Below are 13005 nucleotides of genomic sequence, written 5' to 3' on the forward strand. Positions count from 1 at the left end.
TAGGCCTAAGGGCCTCACCTTAGTAGCTTATCTATGTCCTTTTGTAAAAAGGACCAAATTGTAGAAGAGAGCCAATCAGCTAACACCTCCCTCTAGGACCTTCCTGTCAGGAGCCTCAGTCTCTCAGATTTTCGTACGCACCAAGCTAAGTAGGCGTAACACTGATAGAGAGATAGGTGAGTCCTTCCAAGGGAGGCGGGAGGGTTGCATGTGAATCTATGAAAGACACCAATACTGGATAACTGCAGTTACAGGTAAGTAACGCATTTCTTATCCAGTATTATGGGTGTCTTTCATAGATTCACATGCCTGAATCAGAGTAGCAAGAAATACCTTGTGCACATTTCTGAAGGAGCATCATATACAAGTCATTAGATAATACATATCATGCGACTATGAACCATCAATAGACAGCAACCAGAAGCAGTAACAGAGAAATGTGCATTCCAGAAAAGGATGGAGGAAGGCTCACCTTACTGGAACAGATGGCGTAGCACTGCTTGTCCCACTGCTGCAACCTTCATCAGCTCTGTATCCAGGCAGTAGTGCCTGGTGAAGGTATGCGGCGACTTCCATGTTGCTGCCCTGTAGATGTCGATAATTGGCACTCCTGCAAATAGTTCCATAGAAGTCGACATGGCTCTTGTAGAGTGTGCCCTGATTTTAGAGTGCAATGGCTGTCCGGCTCGGTCATGGCAAAAGGCAATCGCCGAAGAGATCCATCTGGAGATGCTTTGTTTGGTAAGCGGTAGACCCTTCCTAGGCCTACTGAAGGCTATGAAGAGTTGGTTAGATTTTCTGAAATGTTTAGTTTTATCAAGATAAAATTTTAGACATCTCTTAAGGTCCAATGAGTGCAGCGATCTCTCAGCTGCGGTGCTGGGATTTGGAAAGAATGATCTGAGAATCACAGGCTCATTTAAGTGGAAGTCCTACGGTACTTTAGGAATAAATCTAGGATTGGTCCTTAAAATCACTCTGTCATCCGAAACTGTAGGAAGGGGTCTTGGATGGAAAGAGCCTGCAGTTCACTGACCCTCCTTGCTGATGTAAGCGCCAGGAGGAGAGCCGTCTTCCACGAAATGTATTTCATGTCTGCCCTGTGAATGGGTTCAAAAGGGTGTTTCATCAGTGGGTTAAGAACCACATTTAGATGCCATGTTGGAGGGATCATCCGTGGTCGGGGAAAATATCTATAGAGACCTTTAAGGAATTGTGTTATTAGTCTACTAGACCAGAGAGAGGGTCCTTTAGATGTTCTTTTAAACCTTGATATTGCTGCCAAATGTACCCTTATGGAGGAGTGGGCCAGGCCCGACTGCGCCAGATGTAGTAAGTGGGGTAATATTTGTTCTGGAGAGGTGGCGAAGGGACGTAGACCCTTGTCCGCACACCAGATGCAGAAGCGTTTCCACTTCAGGGAATAAGTCTTGTTAGTGCTGTCCGCTCTTGCCCTGTCTAGGATATCTTTACAATCCTGCGGGATGTTTATATTGCTGAATTCTCGGTACTCAGGAGCCAAGCCGATTACCTGAGAGATTTCAGCTCCGGATGTTGAACCTGCTTGTTGCTCATCGTGAGTAAAGATGGATGCTGACGTAGAAGGATCGGCGGCTGCAGTGATAGGCGATGAAGGTCTGTGAACCAATGTTGCCTCGGCCAGAATGGGGCTATCAGAATTAAAGTGCAAGGCTCCGCCTTTATCTTTCTGAGGAATCTGGGAATCATTGGAAATGGCGGGAATGCGTACGCAAAGACGTTGCGCCATGCGACGGAAAATGCATTCCAGAGAGACCTTGATTGGGGATGCCAACTTGTGAAGTTTTGGCATTTGGGGTTCTCCCTGGTCGCAAATAGGTCGATTTGCGGCGTTCCCCACCTTGAGAAGATTTAAACGGTGGTCGTCGTGTCTAGCTCCCATTCGTGTGTTGAAGATCTCTACCTGCTCAGTGCGTCTGCGATGACATTGTCCTTGCCTGGGACTTACTCCACCTTCAACGATACGTTGTGGAGAATGAGCCAATTCCAGATCTTTTGCGATTCGCGAGAGAGTGTTAGCGAACGCGTCCCTCCCTGTTTGTTCAGGTAGTGCATCGTCGTAGTGTTGTCGGTCCTGACGAGCACTAGGGAGTTCTTGATCCTTGGCAAGAAGGACTGCAAGGCTAGGAAGACTGCTCTCAGCTCCAGCAGGTTGATATGGAGCTGCATCTCCGGTTCTGACCATCTGCCGCTGATCCGTAATTCCTGTAGGACTGCTCCCCAACCCTCTAGGGAGTCGTCCGTTGTAATGATATGAGGAGCTGCTGGAAGCAGGAACGGCAATCCCTGCGAGAGGTTCTTGAGCGACCTCCACCACTGCAATGCCTTGGTGATTTGCATTGTGATCTTTATGCGGTCCTCAAATGATCCCGTGCATTCCGGCCACTGTTTGGACAAAGCCTCTTGGAGCGGACGCATCCTGAGACCACAGTGCGGTATGAGCAGGATGCACGAGGACATCATTCCCAAGAGGGATTTGAAGGTACGGACTGGCAAAGTCTTCTTCGCAGCCACTGATGTGGCCAGAGAGATGAGCTTGCGTTTTCTCTCCTGAGATGGGAATGCCTTCGCAGTTTTTGTATCTAGTGTTGCTCCGAGGAAGGTAATGACTCGAGAGGGATGTAAAATGGATTTTTCTTGATTGAGTGTCAGACCCAAGTGCTTGAAGAGATTTAGACAGGCGTTGGAGGATTTGGTTGCGCCTGACAAGGACGGTGCCTTCACCAGCCAGTCATCCAAATATGGGAAGACCTGATGTCCATGCTGCCTGAGGAATCCTGCCACCGGGGAGAGACACTTGGTGAAGATCCGGGGCGCAGACTTGAGGCCAAAAGGGAGGACACAGAACTGATAGTGCTGGCCCGCCACTGCAAATCTTAGGAATTTTCTGTGATTTTTGTGGACTGGGATGTGAAAGTAAGCGTCTTGCAGGTCCAAAGACGTCATGAAATCTCCCTCCTCCAAGAGACCCAAGATCTCTTGAATCGTGACCATGCGAAACGATTGCCTCTTTAAGAATGGGTTGAGAGCCCTGAGGTCCAGAATGGGCCTCCATTTCTTTTCCTTCTTTTGAATAAGGAAAAAGCGGGAGTAAAATCCTCTCCCCTTGTGGGCTAACGGTACTCGCTCTATTGCCCCTTTTTGTAGCATAATTGAGATTTCTTGAAGAAGCAATCGCAGGTTTTTGTGATGCATTGGGCGAGGAGGGGTTGTCGGATAGATATTTTCGAATTCTATTGAATGTCCAAATTGAATTAACTGTTATTCTCCTCCAATTGTTGAGAAATTGGGTCAGTTTTCCTCCAATTTTCAAAGAGGGAGATGAGGGATGGACTGGCTGTAGGAATAGGTCATTGGCGTCCGCCAGTGGTCTTCCGTTGTTTTTTTCCCCTAAAGTTGGACTTTCCAAAAGAGGACTGTCTGCCCTGTTGTTGTTGGCGAGGTTGGTATTGTGACTTGCCTTGGCTGTAAGAATATGAGGATCTATTTTGATAATTGCCTCTGTAAGAGGATTGTCCTCTGCCTCTGTTCCCTCGAAAGGGCTGGTTTCTAAATTGCAGCGTGTCGAGCGCTCTCGCTGTGTCCGTGTCCTTTTTTATTGTTTGTAGCGCCTCATCGATCTTGGCTCCAAACAGGTGTTGTCCATCGTATGGCATGTCCAGGACTTTAGATTGTACCTCTTGCCGGAATGAGGTAGACTTGAGCCATCCCTGCCTTCGCAATACAGCTGCTCCTGCTAGCTGTCTGAATCCAGTCATTGCTACATCCAGAGCACAGTCGATCAGTTCAGAGGCCGAAGATTGACCCTCTAGAAGTAGAGATTGGACCTCCTCTTTCATGTCCTCTGGCAGTTCAGATAAATACGGAGCAATGTCTGCCCACAACTGCCTATTATACCTTCCTAGAACTGCAATAGAATTTGCCGCCTTTACTGTCATTGCCGATGTGGTTGAAAAACGCTTTCCGATATTGTCCAGCTTCCTGCCCTCCTTATCAGGTGGAGCTGTTAAGGGAGAGGAGGGATTTCTGGAATTTTTCTGCGCTGCCTGTGTAACCACTGAGTCTGGTTTGGGGTGTCCTGTGAGGCAGGCTGGTGCCGATGCTCGGGCTTTGTATATTTTGTCCAGTCTTGGAACCAGTGCTGAAACTGAGGCTGGAGTCTGCATCAACTGCAGACCCTCTTTACATATATAGTCAATAATCGGAATTGACCTGGTGGTTTTCTTAAGTGGTTCCTTAAAATCATAAAGGAAACAGTCCGTTTTTTGAGACTCCATCGTCATGTGGAACCTTTTGGCCGCTCTCTCCACCAGATTGTGGAACCCACCTATGTCCGCAGGTGGCGAACCTGAGGTAGCAGGCTCCGGGGACGCTGGAGAAGAAATGATGTAATCATCTCCGTCATCATGATTGGAATGGTCATCTTGGACCTCCCCCTCTTCCTGTTGTTCTTCCTCATCCTCAGATGATGGAGGATCTTGTATCTGTTCCCTCTCCTGACGGAGCACCAATGGTGGTGGTCTGGGCCGTGGAGACGGAACCGTTCCCGCTGCTGGAGGAACCTGTCCAGCCGCTGGAGCTGAGGACTCCGGGAATCGTTGTTTATAGTCCTGAATTAAAAATCGCAAATCAGACACTATAGACGCTGGTAGGCATACCATGGGCGTAATTTGAGTCTGAACCTGTGTCTGAACATTATGCTCTTGGGTAATTTCAGCATCATCAACTTCCTCATCAGTGCTTTGGCATTTGACCACTAGATGAGATGGACTGGTAGCCTGTGTGTTATCTTCCTCATCCGACTCCTCATCCTGTAGGAGACAAGTTGGAGGCAATCCTTGCACTCTACTTGGGGACGTTAACTCTGGTGTAATCACCTTTTTTAGCTCTTTACCCTGAGAGAAGCGGGTTTTAACTCGGCCTCAGCTGTCATCGAAGGGCTCGTCGACAGCAGGATCCTGGACGACCTATCGTCTACGGATTGTAGTCCTTGTGTCTGTCTCGTCGACGGTGGAACCGTCGGCGACTGCTTCCATTGAGGCGTCGACAATGTGTTTGTCGACGGTGCGGCTGACGACTGTATCTCTATCGTCGTTGCCTTCGTCATCGATACTTTCGTCGACGATGACTTCGTCGACGACACCTTCGTCGACGATGCCACTGTCGATGGTGCCACCGTCGACTGTGCCTTCTTCGTCGTTGACTCTTTCGTGGACGGTACACTCGTCGACGATGAAGATCTCGTCAACGGCGTCGACGATGCTGGCCTCGTCGACGACACTAACGTCGCCGCTGTAGTCGTTGATGATTTCTTTATGAGAATAATCGACAACAAAGGCTTACCCGCCATCGATGACCGTGTAGTCGTCGTCGATAAAGAAAACGCCGACGATGCCGTCGTCGTCAATACTGTCGCCGTCGACGTCGAAACATAGACGGTAGACACAGCCTTCTTTTGCATCGATGAGGGCTTCGACGAGGTCGTCGTCGACGACGGTGTAGGCTTTTTGAAGGAGTGAGTCTCCTTGTCAGACGCTGATGACTTGGCCTCTGAAGACTTTTTTACAGCCTTCTTTGGAGAAGCGTCTGTAGGGCTAGGGGAAGCCACCCTTGGCCTTTTCAGAGACAGCTTTGAGGAAACTGAAAAAAACTCATCTTCCTCTGAAGATTCCAGATTGTCTCTGGTCTTGAGCCTGTTAAACCAGAGTAAAAGGCGTCCTTCTCCGTCTTTTAGCGTTTTTGTAGAAAAAGTTCTACAAATTTTGCAGTCTTTAGGCGAATGGTCCGGATACAGGCAATATAAGCATGTCTTGTGCTGGTCTTCCACATGTAGCCTCTTTTTCCCACAAGAAGTACATGCTCTGAAGAGACCCTTCTTCTGAGGATCAGCCATAATCAGTCTTGAAGGAAAGAAATCCAAATTTGTGTAGAAATAAGGTAGAATAAGGAAACCTGAGGAGAACTCAGGTGGAGACTCCCTTAGCACAACGTGCGGTAGAAAATCTGAGAGACTGAGGTTCCTGACAGGAAGGTTCTAGAGGGAGGTGTTAGCTGATTGGCTCTCTTCTAGAATTTGGTCCTTTTTACAAAAGGACATAGATAGGCTACTAAGGTGAGGCCCTTAGGCTACTTCTCTCTATATATGTCTATAGGACATTACTTTTCTATGTACCGGAGACTCCCGTCTCGACGACAGGGAATGATTCAGGCATGTGAATCTATGAAAGACACCTATAATAGTGGATAAGTTGTCTGTGCTCAGGAGCCACGCTGAAAATTGCAGAAATCGGGATCTGGATGCAGTACTTGGCCCTGGAACATCGTCAGTAAGGATGGAATAGGATTCAAGGGAACCGGTTGCTCCAAGGATAGGAGAAGGAGCTCTGTGTACCAGTACAGGCGAGGCCAGGACGGTGATATTTGGATCATTTTGCAGGGTTATGTGTTCAGCTTCCTGAGAAGCCTCGGGATCAGAGGAATGGGAGGAAAGGAGTAAACAAAGGCGCCTGATGTTGCTATCGAAAACTCATTCCCCGAGGATCCCGGATGGTGATGCCAGCTTGCGAAGAACCGGCATTTTCTGTTCTCCGGTGTAGCAAAGAGTTCCATGGATGGTCTGCCCCATAGATTGAAAATGTCCTCCAGTGTCTTCTGGTATAGCTCCCACTCGTGGCTGACTGACTCTAGTCTGCTTAGAGTATCTGCTGTCTCGTTGAGATTCCCTGGGAGATGCTCCGCCTTCAGCGATACCCCATGTAAGATCGCCCATCCCCAGACAACTTGAACTTCCGCCGACAGCAGACGGGATCTTGTGTCGCCTTGCTTGTTGATATAATGCATGGCCGTAGTATTGTCTGTTCTTATCAGAACCAACAAATCCTTTATTCTTGGGAGAAAAGCTTGTAAGTCCAGGCGAATCACTCTGAGTTCCAGCAGATTGATATGCAAAAGACGATGATGATGCAGCCATCAACCACTTATTTGGAGTTCCTGCAAGACCGCTCCCCAGCCCTCCAGAGATGTATCTGTTGTAATTATCTGAGGAGCTGGAGAAACCATGAAGGAGAGACCCTGGTAAATGTTCTCTGTTGTGTCGGGTTTCCTGCATGTCTCTAGACAGAGTGCTTCCCCTGCCTTATGCTAATTTCCAGGCAAGTCACTCAAAAGCTACTGTATGGTTTCTGGATCCCTACCTCAGTGAGCATGACAATAATACATGTCCACTGAGGGTCTCCCTGTTTATATGGATTGAGACCCATGAGCTTGGCTCTGAGGTCGAGGGGGCATGCCTAGTGCACCCCTATTTTTCAGAGCGTGGCTACTGCACTCTTTATTAAGTCTGTGGTAGACTGACAGTGGTGGCAGCAATAAATCTATATTTTAAAAAAAACAAGGTAACCCGAAAATTGGCTAAGGACCACGGGTAGCAATTATATTTCAGAGAACAATGGTCCTAAGCAACCAGTAAATAACACAAAAGATAGAATATAGACTGAAATAGGTTACAATATACATTCAATTTCCAGCCGGACAAGGAGTTTTATTCATACAATGTTGGGAATAAAGTCAAAAATATTTTAAACGAACACTTATAGTGGGGCACAAGCCTGTACCCTGCAACACTGGGGAGGTGCGGGGGAATGGAATAACAATACAGACAATTTAAACACAACAATAATACAGGCAAAGACTTTGATCTGTGGAAACTTGCATTTAGAGATACTTTGCAGCAAGTTTAACCAAAATAGAAGCCACAATAGTTAGACACAATGAACACTTGTGGCACTATTTAGAAATGTCGACGTTTCGATCCCATGCTCATTACTTAACGGGATCATCATCAGGACTAGATCATAACATTTGCCTGTTTAGAACAGTAGATGCCTGTTAGGAGAAACAGGGAGACAAAAGTATTTTGGCCTATGAGAGACAACGAAAACATTTGGAAAATGCAGCAAGGCAGCGAGACATTCGGTCACATATACGCACCTAAGGCACATTCAAGCGATCATGCGGTTGCGATACTCAGACAAAGATTGGTGATGCAAGGGTGTTAAGTGTTACACTAGCGTTGTGGATTCTGGCTAGTGATTGTGCCTGGTCAGAAGTCGTTGGCCAAGAGAGCGTAGGCCAACATTCGAGAGAGAAAAGCATGCTAAACCGTGAGCGGTGAAGTGTAGAAGATACCGTGAGAGAAATAATTGTGATTCTAATGAAGTGCGGCGAAAATTGGATTGGCCTGGGAGACATGGTGACTGACTAGGTTTCCATTCACAAGGACGGTGAGGCCGGGAGGCTGTGACTGCCTGATGTGAAGAGTGAAAAAGTGAGCTTTGGCTGACACGGAAAGTGAATGAGTCCATAAGTGGGGGTCACTAGGGAGGGGGAGGTGTGGGAGACCGGTGAGCTAGAGGCTAAACTAATCGCCCTCTTACCAGTAGGAATAGTCCGCTCGGAATGTCCAGCAATCCTAGTTGGGCAAAATTGCCCGGGTTTAGTGGGATAATAGAGAGTGATCTGCTGTGAATCAGAAGGAAAAAAACGGGTAATGGGGGCGCATCGTTGGAGGGATATTATAGGCATGCCTGATGGGCTGGAGCATGTACCTCTTAATTGCAGCGTGGAAGGATGTATGGAGCGTGGGGCTCCTACCCAATATGTGGGGGCGAGTGTTCGCAGGAGAAGGCGGCGCCGTTCTCCTCAGGAAGATTGTGGGCCCACAAGTCGGGCCGCAGGGTCGCCTAACCAGGGTGGTTGGTCACTTACCTAAGATTACTCGATGGTGATGTGGTGTGGTAGCAACGATGTGCTGTCCGATATGATGCGCGGTGGCAGGGCCTGGAGTGAGATGGCAGGTCGCGTGTAATAAGTACAGGTGCGGGCGCCATTTTGAGAAGGTCACGGGAGTGAGGTGAAAGAATGGAAGGACTGGTGTGCACTGTGTGTGGCACACAGCCGCCATCTTAGGGTGGTGAATATATAGTGAGGGAGTGATAAGTACTGTACTAGGGATGCGCTTGGATGTGATGGTTTGGCATGCACTTGGTGGTACAATTTAGCTCTTATGTATTTGAACTGTTGTTTAGACTACCTAAGCTGTTGTCAATTTTAGTTGCCTGAAACTACCATGCCGTCATCCCATGTAGATATTTTCTCCAATCCCTGTGTTCCAAATATGCACTGGCTGTCAATTTTCAATACCAATTGAACCGCTGGCTATACTACCCAAGCAACAGTTAGATTGAACGCTAAATTGTACCACCAAGTGCATGCCAAACCATCACATCCAAGCGCATCCCTAGTACAGTACTTATCACTCCCTCACTATATATTCACCACCCTAAGATGGCGGCTGTTTGCCACACACAGTGCACACCAGTCCTTCCTTTCTTTCACCTCACTCCCGTGACCTTCTCAAAATGGCGCCCGCACCTGTACTTATTACACGCGACCTGCCATCTCACTCAAGGTCCTGCCACCGCGCATCAGATCGGACAGCACATCGCTGCTACCACACCACATCACCATAGAGTAATCTTAGGTAAGCGACCACTACAGGCCTTCTGATCCCGGGACGTGGACACGTCCAATCGATCTTTAAAACTAAAACTCGATCTCTTTCTCCCCAGCCGGCCGACCAACCACCCTGGTTAGGCGACCCTGCGGCCCGACTTGCGGGCCCACAATCTTCCTGAGGAGAATGGCGCTGCTTTCTCCTGCGAACAATCGCCCCCACATATTGGGTAGGAGCCCCATGCTCCATACATCCTTGCATGCTGCAATTAAGAGGTACGTGCTCCAGCCCATCAGGCATGCCTATAATATCCCTCCAACGATGCGCCCCCATTAACCGTTTTTTCCCTTCTGATTCACAGCGGATCACTCGCTATTATCCCACTAAACCCCGGGCAATTTTGCCCAACTAGGATTGCTGGACATTCGGAACGGAGTATTCCTACTGGTAAGAGGGTGATTAGTTTAGTCTCTAGCTTAACGGTCTCCCACACCTCCCCCTCCCTAGTGACCCCCACTTATGGACTCATTCACTTTCCGTGTCAGCCAAAACTCACTTTTTCACTCTTCATATCAGGCAGTCACAGCCTCCCGGCCTCACCGTCCTTGTGAATGGAAACCTAGTCCGTCATCATGTCTCCCGCGCCAATCCAATTTTCGCCGCACTTCATTAGTATCGCAATTATTTCTCTCACGGTATCTTCCACACTTCACCGCTCACGGTTTAGCATGCTTTTCTCTCTCGAATGTTGGCCTACCTCTCTTGGCCAACGACTTCTGACCAGGCACAATCACTAGCCAAAATCCACAACGCAAGTGTAACACTTAACACCCGTGCATCACCAATCTTTGTCTGAGTATCGCACCCGCATGATCGCTTGAATGTGCCTTAGGTGCGTATATGTGACCGAATGTCTCGCTGTCTTGCTCCATTTTCCAAATGTTTTCGTTGTCTCTCATAGGCCAAAATACTTTTGTCTCCCTGGTTCTCGTAACAGGTATCTACTGTTCTAACCAGGCAAATGTTATGATCTAGTCCTGATGATGATCCCGTTAAGTAATGAGCATGGGATCGAAACGTTGACATTTCTAAATAGTGCCACAAGTGTCCATTGTGTCTAACTATTGTGGCTTCTATTTTGGTTAAACTTGCTGCAAAGTATCTCTAAATGCAAGTTGCCACAGCTCAAAGTATTTGCCTGTATTTTTGTTGTGTTTAAATTGTTTGTATTGTTGTTCCATTCCCCCGCACCTCCCCCTCGTTGCAGGGTACAGGCTTGTGCCCCACTATAAGTGTTTGTTTCAAATATTTTTGACTTTATTCCCAACATTGTATGAATAAAACTCTTTGTCCGGCTGGACATTGGATGTATATAGTAACCTATTTCGGTCTATATTCTATCTTTTGTGTTATTTACTGGTTGCTTAGGACCATTGTTCTCTGAAATAAAAAGCAATAAATCTATAGTCAGGAGGGATGAGTCCCTAGGCACCCTCCTAACCAAGTCTGTGCAGTTTGCCATGCCTGTGGGCCTGTTGCCTTTGTCTACCTTATGTGTGTGTGAGAGCCCGTGGGTGCACTTTGGAAGAATGGTGATTGGAGCCAGTGTGAGGAATGCGAGCTGTTATGCTGGACATCCCAGCTCCCCCGTCCCCCTCCCTATTTCCTTGGAAAGGCCTGGTGGGCTGGGGTAGACACTTAGCTCTTATCTGGGTTTAGCTGCACTAACTCTGCAAAGAGGACCCTCCCCCTCTGGTCAGGGCCTCCTGGGCTGGAGTTAATTAAAATTCCTCTTATGGGAGTTGCACAGGCTGATACCAGGAAGGGAACTTGTGCATGCTTTACCCATGCATTGAACACGTATTGAATGGTTTGTGATTGGAGGTATATTCAGGATGCAAAAGTAGCAGACCCTCTGATTGGATGAGCCATCAATCAGAGTTGATAAATGTCTGGCCTGAGTGGTCAGCTGTTGTTCAAGACTGGTCTATGACTGAAGAGGCGGCCACACCAGGTCAGTCTGAAGATAGCCAGGCGCGACCCGCAGGATATAAGACACTGTTCACTGCGTCTGGAACTAAGGCACTTTTCTCTCTGACGGATGGAGTCTGCTGCCAAGAGTTCAAAGAGAATCCACAGCACCAGCAACATTGAAGACCAGCTGTTTCTGTGAGGCTTAGGGGAGCGTGCGCTTTTGACCAAAGAAATTACAGACAGCTGCCCAAGGTGTGGAAAGGAAGCTTACAGCACATCAAAGGATTTGGTGTGGGAAGGAAGCTTGCGGTACATCATGGAGGCTGGTGGAAGGACGCTTGCAGCACATCAAGAGAGCCAGAGAGGAGGAAGCTTGATTCTCTTTGAAGGCGAGATCAAATCCCCTATAAGCTCCTCCCTTGCGCTGAGGGAGCCTGTACAAGCACTAACTGGGAATAGAGGCCAGTGAAGCAGGCCCCCACCTTTCATTTTGTGATTTCTGGGGGTATCAGGGTGAACTGGCACTCAGTCCAGACACTAACCTCCTACAGCTAGCCAGTGGCTACTGGACTAGTGGGACTCGAGTAAACTCTGCTAAGACATCAGGCACCTGTGGTCAGATCCCTGACACCATTAGAGCGGTGTCCTCACTCGCGACGGGAGGGCACTTCTGTTGCTTTGGGTGGCGGTTATGGGGCTGACAAGAACATTTGACTTCCCATCATATGCTGAAACTATATCCTAGCAATCGAAAGATTGGTATCAAGGCTCTAGTGAATGAGAGTAGCCCTGTGTAAAATGGCCTGTAATATGCAATGCTTATTGTGTGTTTTCATGTTAACTGTGTTTTTATAGTGCTTGGCGTCTATGTGCTATAATACTGTTTGGGGTCAGAACTCTGGTTTTCACTGTTCATCCTAGTTTTATGTATAGTATCTTGTGTGTATTAACCCCTTGTCTGTGGGGCTAATTCCCCCGCTGTGCTCGGGGGAGGGGGGGCGCGCACATCGCCCCAGTGCTCATGACGAGCTCAGCTCGTCATGACTGAGCCACGGCGGCCGTGTGCTCATGACGAGCTCAGCTCGTCACGACCACGCCCGTTCCAAAGGAGCACCCAGCACAGCAGGGAAATTATCCCCGCGCCGGCGCGGCGCAACGGTCATGACGAGCTCAGCTCGTCATGAGCATTGGAGGGGTTAAAGTACTTTTCTTATATAAAAAGTAAAGCACTGACTGGACATTGAGTTTATCAGCTGGTGGTACGGTTTACATTGTATTCTGAATGTCTAACCCCACCTCACCTCCTTGAGTAAGCCTTGGACTGCTCCGTCTCGCTACCCTGAGAGAGTCAAGTGCTGGAGAGGAGTACTTGGTTATTCAGTTTTGGGTCCACTAGTACTGAGGCCCCAGGACACCAGTGAGGGAACACTCCAGTTGATGTGATTGGAGCCCAGTTACCTCTGAGTTCCCTGGTGCCC

At 48.3% G+C, this 13005-nt stretch overlaps 1 protein-coding gene across 17 annotated transcripts in view; it reads right to left on the reverse strand.

The window, feature by feature from the left end:
- EDA (ectodysplasin A) overlaps positions 1 to 13005 on the reverse strand; it is a 1521038-nt gene that overhangs the window by 530273 nt on the left and 977760 nt on the right. The gene's annotated exons all lie outside the window — the stretch shown is intronic.

Source organism: Lissotriton helveticus, chromosome 4_2 (assembly GCF_964261635.1).
Source record: "Lissotriton helveticus chromosome 4_2, aLisHel1.1, whole genome shotgun sequence".
Lineage (NCBI taxonomy): Eukaryota > Metazoa > Chordata > Amphibia > Caudata > Salamandridae > Lissotriton > Lissotriton helveticus.